An 8,055-nucleotide genomic window follows, 5' to 3' on the forward strand; every position below is an offset into this window, starting at 1 on the left:
GACCCTACAGGTGTCTTGCATGGATCTGGACCCCTGTCGAGGGGTCCCAGGACAGGAGTCTCTGCCCCTTTCCCGCCACCCCTTCTCCTCCTTCCCTCTGTGTCCTCTCTTGCCCTCCGCCTCCCTTGCTGGTATCACTCCGATTTCCCTTTCTGTAATATAAGGGGGCGTTGTCCACTCTCGCCCCTCCCCCCTCCCCAAAACTTTCCGCCTCTCGTCTTTCATTACTTTAGGGCAGCCCCCCCCCCCGCCTGTGCGAAGCGGACGTGAGGGAGCTGCCTTTTGCCTCTTGCTCTTTGGGGCTCCGTCGGGGACACACACACCCCTGCCAAACGGTTGCCTTTGTTAATACAACACTGATCACACCGCCATTCAGATCAGAAGCAAACCAGAAGCCCTTCAATAATATGCACCATGGTCAGCTGGCAGGAGGATTTCCTAGGAGCATGTCCTTTTGCAAAGGTGGAGGGGAGGCTTTCCACCCTCAGGGCCCAGAGGTGGCTCCTGTCTTGGGGCAGCTGGTGGATTTGGAGGAAGTTGACCCTTAGCACTCTCGGTTTGGGACCTGCCTGAACCTCCTTCCACATTATACTCATCCATATTGTTTCTCCCCAGTCTCATTTTGGGGATAGCATTCTACACGCACTTGTGTCACCATACCCCCACCAGCACATTGCTTTGAGATGCTCTGGTATGGCCCCTTCTTCCCTGTGCCCCTTCCCTCCTCATGCAAGACGTGCACATATGAACAGAGCCTTTCCTGGTTATGCCACTAATCACCCCTTTTATTTCTCCTACCATCAAATATATCTATACACAATATAAAAATGTAGAGGGTCCATGTTTGTTATAGTCCAGTGTTCTTGGAAACCGCTTGACCGATTTCGCACAAATTTGGACACACCGTTCCTTGCCAATATGAGAGTGTTTGCAGAATGTTAGATTCATAAGATCCCACCCCTAACACACCTAAAAACGTGATTTTCTCTTTTAAAAAGGCCAAATATAGCGCCCTCAGGTGCACATAAAAGGAACAGATGGCAAATATTGCCATAATCCCACCCACTCCTCTTCCTCCTCCTCCTCCTCGGCCGAAGCCTTTACAGACTAGGCCAAATGGAGGTACTGACACGCCTGGGTGGGGATTGGGGGGAGGAGGGGACGGGTGTTGGGATTCAGTTCCACCTTAAGGTACAGGCATGTAGCTATTGTATGCCACATGTCTGTCCACTTCTGTTGTATATTGCTATTGCTTTCTTTCTGCTGTGCTGATGAAGAAGGAGACATGTTTGCTCTCTCCTGAGATACGCTGAATAAAGCTTGTAAATATGCTAATACGTCTCTCTCTCTCTCTGTGGACGTTTACGCTACATGGACTCTGCTACAGCGTGTCTAGGCCCCCAGGGTCCAGATCGATACCAGCTGGCTGCACCGGAGGGTCGAGACACCTCTCAGGCTGGCCAGGGAGAGCACGAGGCCCTGGTGTCTCCCATGGTGTTTGGCCAACAATGGGATGTAGGTTGGGACGGAGTTGGGGGATTCACAGGGATGAGCCGGGGGGGGGGAGGAGGAACACAATAGGTCATGGATCGGGAGAGGGTAGGGGCAGTCACAGGGATTAGCCACTGCAACGCGTGGCAGGCCAAGCGAGTATATCTATGAATCAAAAGAAAAGGTGAGGGTTTCAATATTAACTTGGGCATATAGTACCGGTAGGTGCTTTCAGTCTTTCTGTGTCATTATTCCATTATTGCAATTATAACAGTGGGAGCTATGCTGCTGTTCCTATAATATTAATCTAACTAACTCTGCTTCCAAAGCAACACCACCAATCTCAGCTCCACTTTGTGCAACTCTCCATTCCCAGATACAAACATTTCCAACTCCCTCCACCATACACCAAAAGCAACTCACTCCGCATTCAGAAACAACACTCCGGACTTACACGCTCCCCCTCCCTATCTAACAATACATTAAATATTATATTATGCTTACTATTGTGAAATGTTACCTTCTTTACTTTAAATAAATGTCTAAACAACGTTACATACAAACAACAAAAGCTCATATATTCTGCATGCATTTAAGATTGATTTCCTGTTACTGATGTAAAGAAAAGTGTCAATTCGGAGAGAAACATGTTCTGCACTCTAAATGGTTTCACCCCATAGAATTTGGTAGATGTTTTGGAAAAACATTCCATACTAACTACTTCCCTAGCACTTATATGGTTTCCTCCCCTGTATGAGTTTGTTGGTGTTTTGTAAGAAGTCCACTCTGACTGAAGCACATTCCACATTCCATGCATTTAAATGGTTTATCCCCTGTGTGAGTCGGTTGATGAATTTTATGGCCTCCACTCTGACTGAAGCTCTTTCCACATTCCACGCATTTAAATTGTTTCTCCCCCGTGTGAGTCCGTTGATGAATTCTAAGGCTTCCACTGTTACTGAAACAAGTTCCACATTCCATGCATTTAAATGGTTTCTCCCCCCGTGTGAATCCGTTGATGAATTCTAAGGCTTCCACTCCTACTGAAACAAGTTCCACATTCCATGCATTTAAATGGTTTCTCTCCTGTGTGAATCAGTTGATGAATTCTAAGGCTTCCATTATCAGTGAAGCTGTTTCCACACTCCATGCATTTAAATGGTTTATCCCCTGTGTGAGTCCGTTGATGAATTCTAAGGCCTCCACTGTGACTGAATCTCTTTCCACACTCCATGCATTTAAAAGGTTTCTCTCCTGTGTGAGTCCGTTGATGAATTCTAAGTTGTCTACTCTCAGTGAAGCTCTTTCCACATTCCATGCATTTAAATGGTTTATCCCCTGTGTGACACCGTTGATGGGTTCTAAGGTGTCCGCTCCGACTGAAGCTCTTTCCACATTCCATGCATGTAAATGGTTTCTCCCTCATGTGACACCGTTGATGAATTCTAAGGTGTCCACTCTGACTGAAGCTCTTTCCACACTCCGTGCATTTAAATGGTTTCTCCCCCGTGTGAATCCGTTGATGAATTCTAAGGCTTCCACTGTGACTGAAGCTCTTTCCACACTCCGTGCATTTAAATGGTTTCTCCCCCGTGTGAATCCGTTGATGAATTCTAAGGCTTCCACTGTGACTGAAGCTCGTTCCACACTCCATGCATTTAAATGGTTTCTCCCCAGTATGGGTCCGTTGATGGGTTCTAAGGTGTCCACTGCCAGTGAAGCTCTTTCCACACTCCATGCATTTAAATGGTTTATCCCCTGTGTGAATCCGTTTATGAATTCTAAGGCTCCCACTCTGACTGAAGCACGTTCCACACTCCATGCATTTAAATGGTTTCTCCCCCGTGTGGATCCGTTGATGAATTCTAAGGTGTCCACTGTGACTGAAGCTCATTCCACACTCCATGCATTTAAATGGTTTCTCCCCAGTATGGGTCCGTTGATGGGTTCTAAGGTGTCCACTGCCAGTGAAGCTCTTTCCACACTCCATGCATTTAAATGGTTTATCCCCTGTGTGACACCGTTGATGGGTTCTAAGGTGTCCGCTCTGACTGAAGCCCTTTCCACACTCCATGCATTTAAATGGTTTCTCCCCCGTGTGGATCCGTTGATGAATTCTAAGGTGTCCACTGTGACTGAAGCTCTTTCCACACTCCATGCATTTAAATGGTTTCTCTCCTGTGTGAGTCCGTTGATGTGTTGTAAGATCAGTGAAGCTCTTTCCACACTCCATGCATTTAAATGGTTTATCCCCTGTGTGACACCGTTGATGGTTTCTAAGGTGTCCACTCTGACTGAAGCTCTTTCCACATTCCATGCATGTAAATGGTTTCTCCCTCATGTGACACCGTTGATGAATTCTAAGGTGTCCACTCTGACTGAAGCTCTTTCCACACTCCGTGCATTTAAATGGTTTCTCCCCCGTGTGAATCCGTTGATGAATTCTAAGGCTTCCACTGTGACTGAAGCTCGTTCCACACTCCAAGCATTTAAATGGTTTCTCCCCCGTGTGACACCGTTGATGAATTCTAAGGCCTCCACTCTGACTGAAGCTCTTTCCACACTCCATGCATTCAAACGGTTTCTCTCCTGTGTGAGTCTGATGATGCGAATTCAGTGTTCCACTGTGACTGAAGCTCTTTCCACACTCCATGCACTGAAATGGTTTCTCTCCTGTATGAGTCTGTTGATGTCTTCTAAGGTGTCCACTCTGACGGAAGCTCTTTCCACACTCCACACATTGAAATTGTTTTCCCGTAGTGTGGGTTCGTTGATGTTTTCTAAGGTTTCCACTCTGACTGAAGTTCTTTCCACACTCCATACTTTCAAATTGTTTATGCTCTCTATTTCTGCACTCAATGTATTTAAATGGTTTATTCTCATTGGATTTTTCCTACCAGAATTTTGAATGCCTTCTCCATTGTCTTCTTTCGACAGGAGGGTCGGGAATCCTATTTGTTTTCTATGAAGAGAACAAAGGAATATTACACACATCAATTAGCACCTTCTCTTATTTTAGCATATTGTATACAGTGGTACCTCGGTTTAAGCACACAATTGGTTCCAGAAGTCTGTACTTAACCTGAAGCATACTTAATCTGAAGCAAACTTTCCCACTGAAAGTAATGGAAAGTGGAGTAATCCGTTCCAGACAGGTCCATGGAGTACTTAAGCTGAAATTACTCAAACTGAAGCGTACTTAAACCGAGATATCTCCTGTCCTCCATATGTTACAAATTTTTAGGAAAGGCAAATGAAATAATGTCAAATAATGGTAATGCATCATCAGCCTTTCCTAACCCTCAATCAACGTTAATGAAGCAGCATTATATTAGAATACGGTTGAACTGTGGGGTTTACTTTTTATAAAAAGTGGTTTCTCACATGAAAGGGAGCTGCTCTATGTCCATGAACCTGCCCATTATTCATCAGGGTCCTAAGTTCACCATGAAGTTCTTCATCCTCTGCACAATAATCCTCCACCCCTGCTGAGTGGGGCTCATTGGGTTTATAGTGTTAGGGTCTAGATAAAAAATAAAAATAAAATAGAAAAATTCCTTCCAGTAGCTCCTTAAGAGACCATCTAAGATTGTCATTGGTATGAGCTTTTGTGTGCATGCACACTTCTTCAGATACACTGAAACAGAAGTCACCAGACCCTTATATATAGTGGGAGGGTGGCAAGGGTATTACTCAGAAGGGTGGTGGGAAAGGGTTATTGACTGATAGGTGTGGTAAACCTGTTGAAAATTACAGATTGGTCTAGACCACAGATTGGTCTAGATACCATAATCCCTGGGAAATTTCTCAAGAACCCTTAAGATCCAGTTTGATCAACTCTCAAATAACACTAAGCCCTAGAGCAGCCTTTCTCGACCTTGGGTCCCCAGATGTTGTGGGACTACAATTCCCATCATTCCTAGCCATTGGGTCCAGTGGTCAGTATTTATGGAAGTAGCAGTGCAAGAACATATGGGTATCCAAGGTTGAGAAATGCTGCCCTAGAGGAACCTTCTATGCTGAGGTGAGGCATCTCTGACCCTCCAGATGTGGTTGGACACAAAGTACCACCTGCCAAAGCAAGGGTAGCCGATGGCCAGGGATGATGGGAGTCTTATCTAGTGGGACACACTTTGCCCTTCTTCCCCCTCTTCTGAAAATGTTGAATAGCTGTATTTCATTTCCTACTTCCTCCATGATCTCCAACATCTTCCTGATATAGTCCAACTGCACACATTCCCAAATCATCCTGCACCATTGACTTCCCAAGGCTGCTGTATTGTGTCTTGGACACTGGCAATAGAACCACACCTTCCACTGGATGAGAGGATAGAGGGTTAAATCAGGGCAACCCAAATGACACTCAGCTCAGTCCCCTCCTTGCCCTTCTCTGCATCTGCTGCCTGAGGGGGCTGCCTCAGTTTCCCTAACGGTGGAGCAAGCCCTGAGAACAGCCTTCTCTCTGCCTTCAAAGTATAGGAAACAGGACAAACAAGACCTTGGAGTCTCACCGTGGAACATAACAACAACAACAACAACAACAACTGTTGTAAGTCACTTTGGGCTGCCCTGGGCAAGGGAAAGGGACTAATAGATTCAATAAATAAATAAAAATAACAATTGCAGTAATGAATACACAGGCTGGCTTGGGGGGGACCCCACCCCCCACCCCCACCCATTTCCATAGCAATCTTCCCAATACCTTTAATCCCAGAGACGTGAGAACTGATATAATGGGAATAATGGAAACCTGGTGGAATGGAGAGGAGTGGGGAACAGTTATCTCTGGGTAGGAACCCTTTTGATGTTTCTTCACAGAAAAACAGGCATGTGGGTGAGACTGTAATTGCCAAGACAAAAGCCTCAAAGGGCGGAAATAATAGTGGGCACCCTCCCTTTCCTCTTTCCCCCAATGGTTAGACTTGGACACGACTAAACGACTAAACAACAACACCCCCAGCGCCCCATGCAGCAACTGATCCGGGACTTATGGCAAGGCAAGGCCTGAGCTTCAAGGGAGGAGAGGGTGGGTGGATCAGGGCTCCTGTTCAGGGATCTAGATTCCTGGGCAGGAGGGAGAAGTCAAGGCAGGCGGCCCCCAAGTGTCTCTCTCTCTTTCTCCAAGATGGCTTTGATTCCTCCCCCAGGGATGTTTTACTTCCTCCCTCAGCCCCCCAACTTCCTCTGCCCTCCCACCAAATCTCTCCCAATCAGCGGACATGCCAGGTGAGCAGGTAGGGAGGAGAGGAGGGAGACAGGGTGGGGTCTCTACCCAGGCCCCTCTCACCTCCAATAACCCTTCCATGGACTCCCTCTCTCTAGACCAGGGATGTCCAAAGTGCGTTTTGGGGGCCTAATCTCTCTGCGTACTAAAAAGGTCAACAACTTTGGTTGGCCCTCATGCATGTTCATGTCATTAAATCTGGTCCTCTTCGAAAAAAGCTTGGGCACCCCATCTCTAGACCAGGCATCCCCAAACTGCGGCCCTCCAGATGTTTTGGCCTACAACTCCCATGATCCTTAGCTAACAGAACCAGTGGTCGGGGAAGATGGGAATTGTAGTCCAAAACATCTGGAGGGCCGAAGTTTGGGGTTGCCTGCTCTAGACAAAGGAGACCCACCAAGCCTTGCCTGAGTTCCCGGGCGGAGCCAGGAGCGCCCCAGGGATTCCTGCCAGGGGGAACCCAGAACATGCAGAGGGTCGCGGAATTGAGGCCTAGGTTCAAGTCCCAGCCCTTGGTGGCCCTCCCATTTCTATTCCCTCAAAGGCCGGGAGGGGCGCAGCAAAGGAGATCTTGCAATGCAAACTCTGCCGGTGCTCCCTCTGCAGAAAGGCTCCCCCTGTACCCCCACCCCGCTGCATTACACATAGTAAAAGGCAGGAAGGCTGATTTCTTTTGGGGGGTGTGGCTTGCAATGCGAACCCTGAGAATGGAGGGTCCCCGATCGGCAGCCGGATCGAGGCCTCTACAGATAGCGCCCAAGAACTGAGTTGTTGTTGGGGGTCTCTGCCCCCTTTCTCTCCCCGCTCATCGCTCCCTTCCCCGCCCTGCAGCTCTACCTCTTTGTCCTCTCTGCTCCCCCTCCCTTGCTACCTATTCTATTCCGATTTCCTTTCCCGCCGCAGTATAAAGGGCTGGAGGCTCTCCAAGAAAGCGCCCCCCCCCCCTGGGGGAGAGACTTCTTTATCCCAGCAGTGCCTAAATCAGCCGCTCCCCCGCTCGATTGATCCGCAGAAAGAAGGGGGAGGGGGGAAGACTCCCCTACTTTCCTTTTATCCCCCCCCGCCCCGCCCAAAAGCCTGCCCTCCCTTCCCAACTGCCCTGTTTGCTGATTCAGGGGGAGGAAAAGCACGCCCTCCCCATCCCCACAACCCCAAATCTCCCCCCCCACCCCACCCCACAATGTTCTGCACCTTTTTTCCCTCCTCCTCTGCAAACCTGCTCCTCTTCTGGGAATGTGGGTGGAGGCCCCTCCCCCTCCAACCTTGGCTCCCCCCTCCAAACCTTCCTGCCTCTCTAGGAAGCGGAGCTCACTGACCCATGGGGAGGAATGAGTGACCCC

The 8,055-nt window shown here is 48.2% G+C and overlaps 1 pseudogene; it reads right to left on the minus strand.

Annotated features, from left to right (window-relative positions):
• Positions 1-304: 304 nt before the first annotated feature.
• LOC132591532 (oocyte zinc finger protein XlCOF6-like) lies at positions 305-7,749 on the minus strand (annotated as a pseudogene).
• Positions 7,750-8,055: the final 306 nt, after the last annotated feature.

This window comes from Zootoca vivipara, chromosome 2, assembly GCF_963506605.1.
Source record: "Zootoca vivipara chromosome 2, rZooViv1.1, whole genome shotgun sequence".
In the NCBI taxonomy this organism is placed as follows: Eukaryota; Metazoa; Chordata; class Lepidosauria; order Squamata; family Lacertidae; genus Zootoca; species Zootoca vivipara.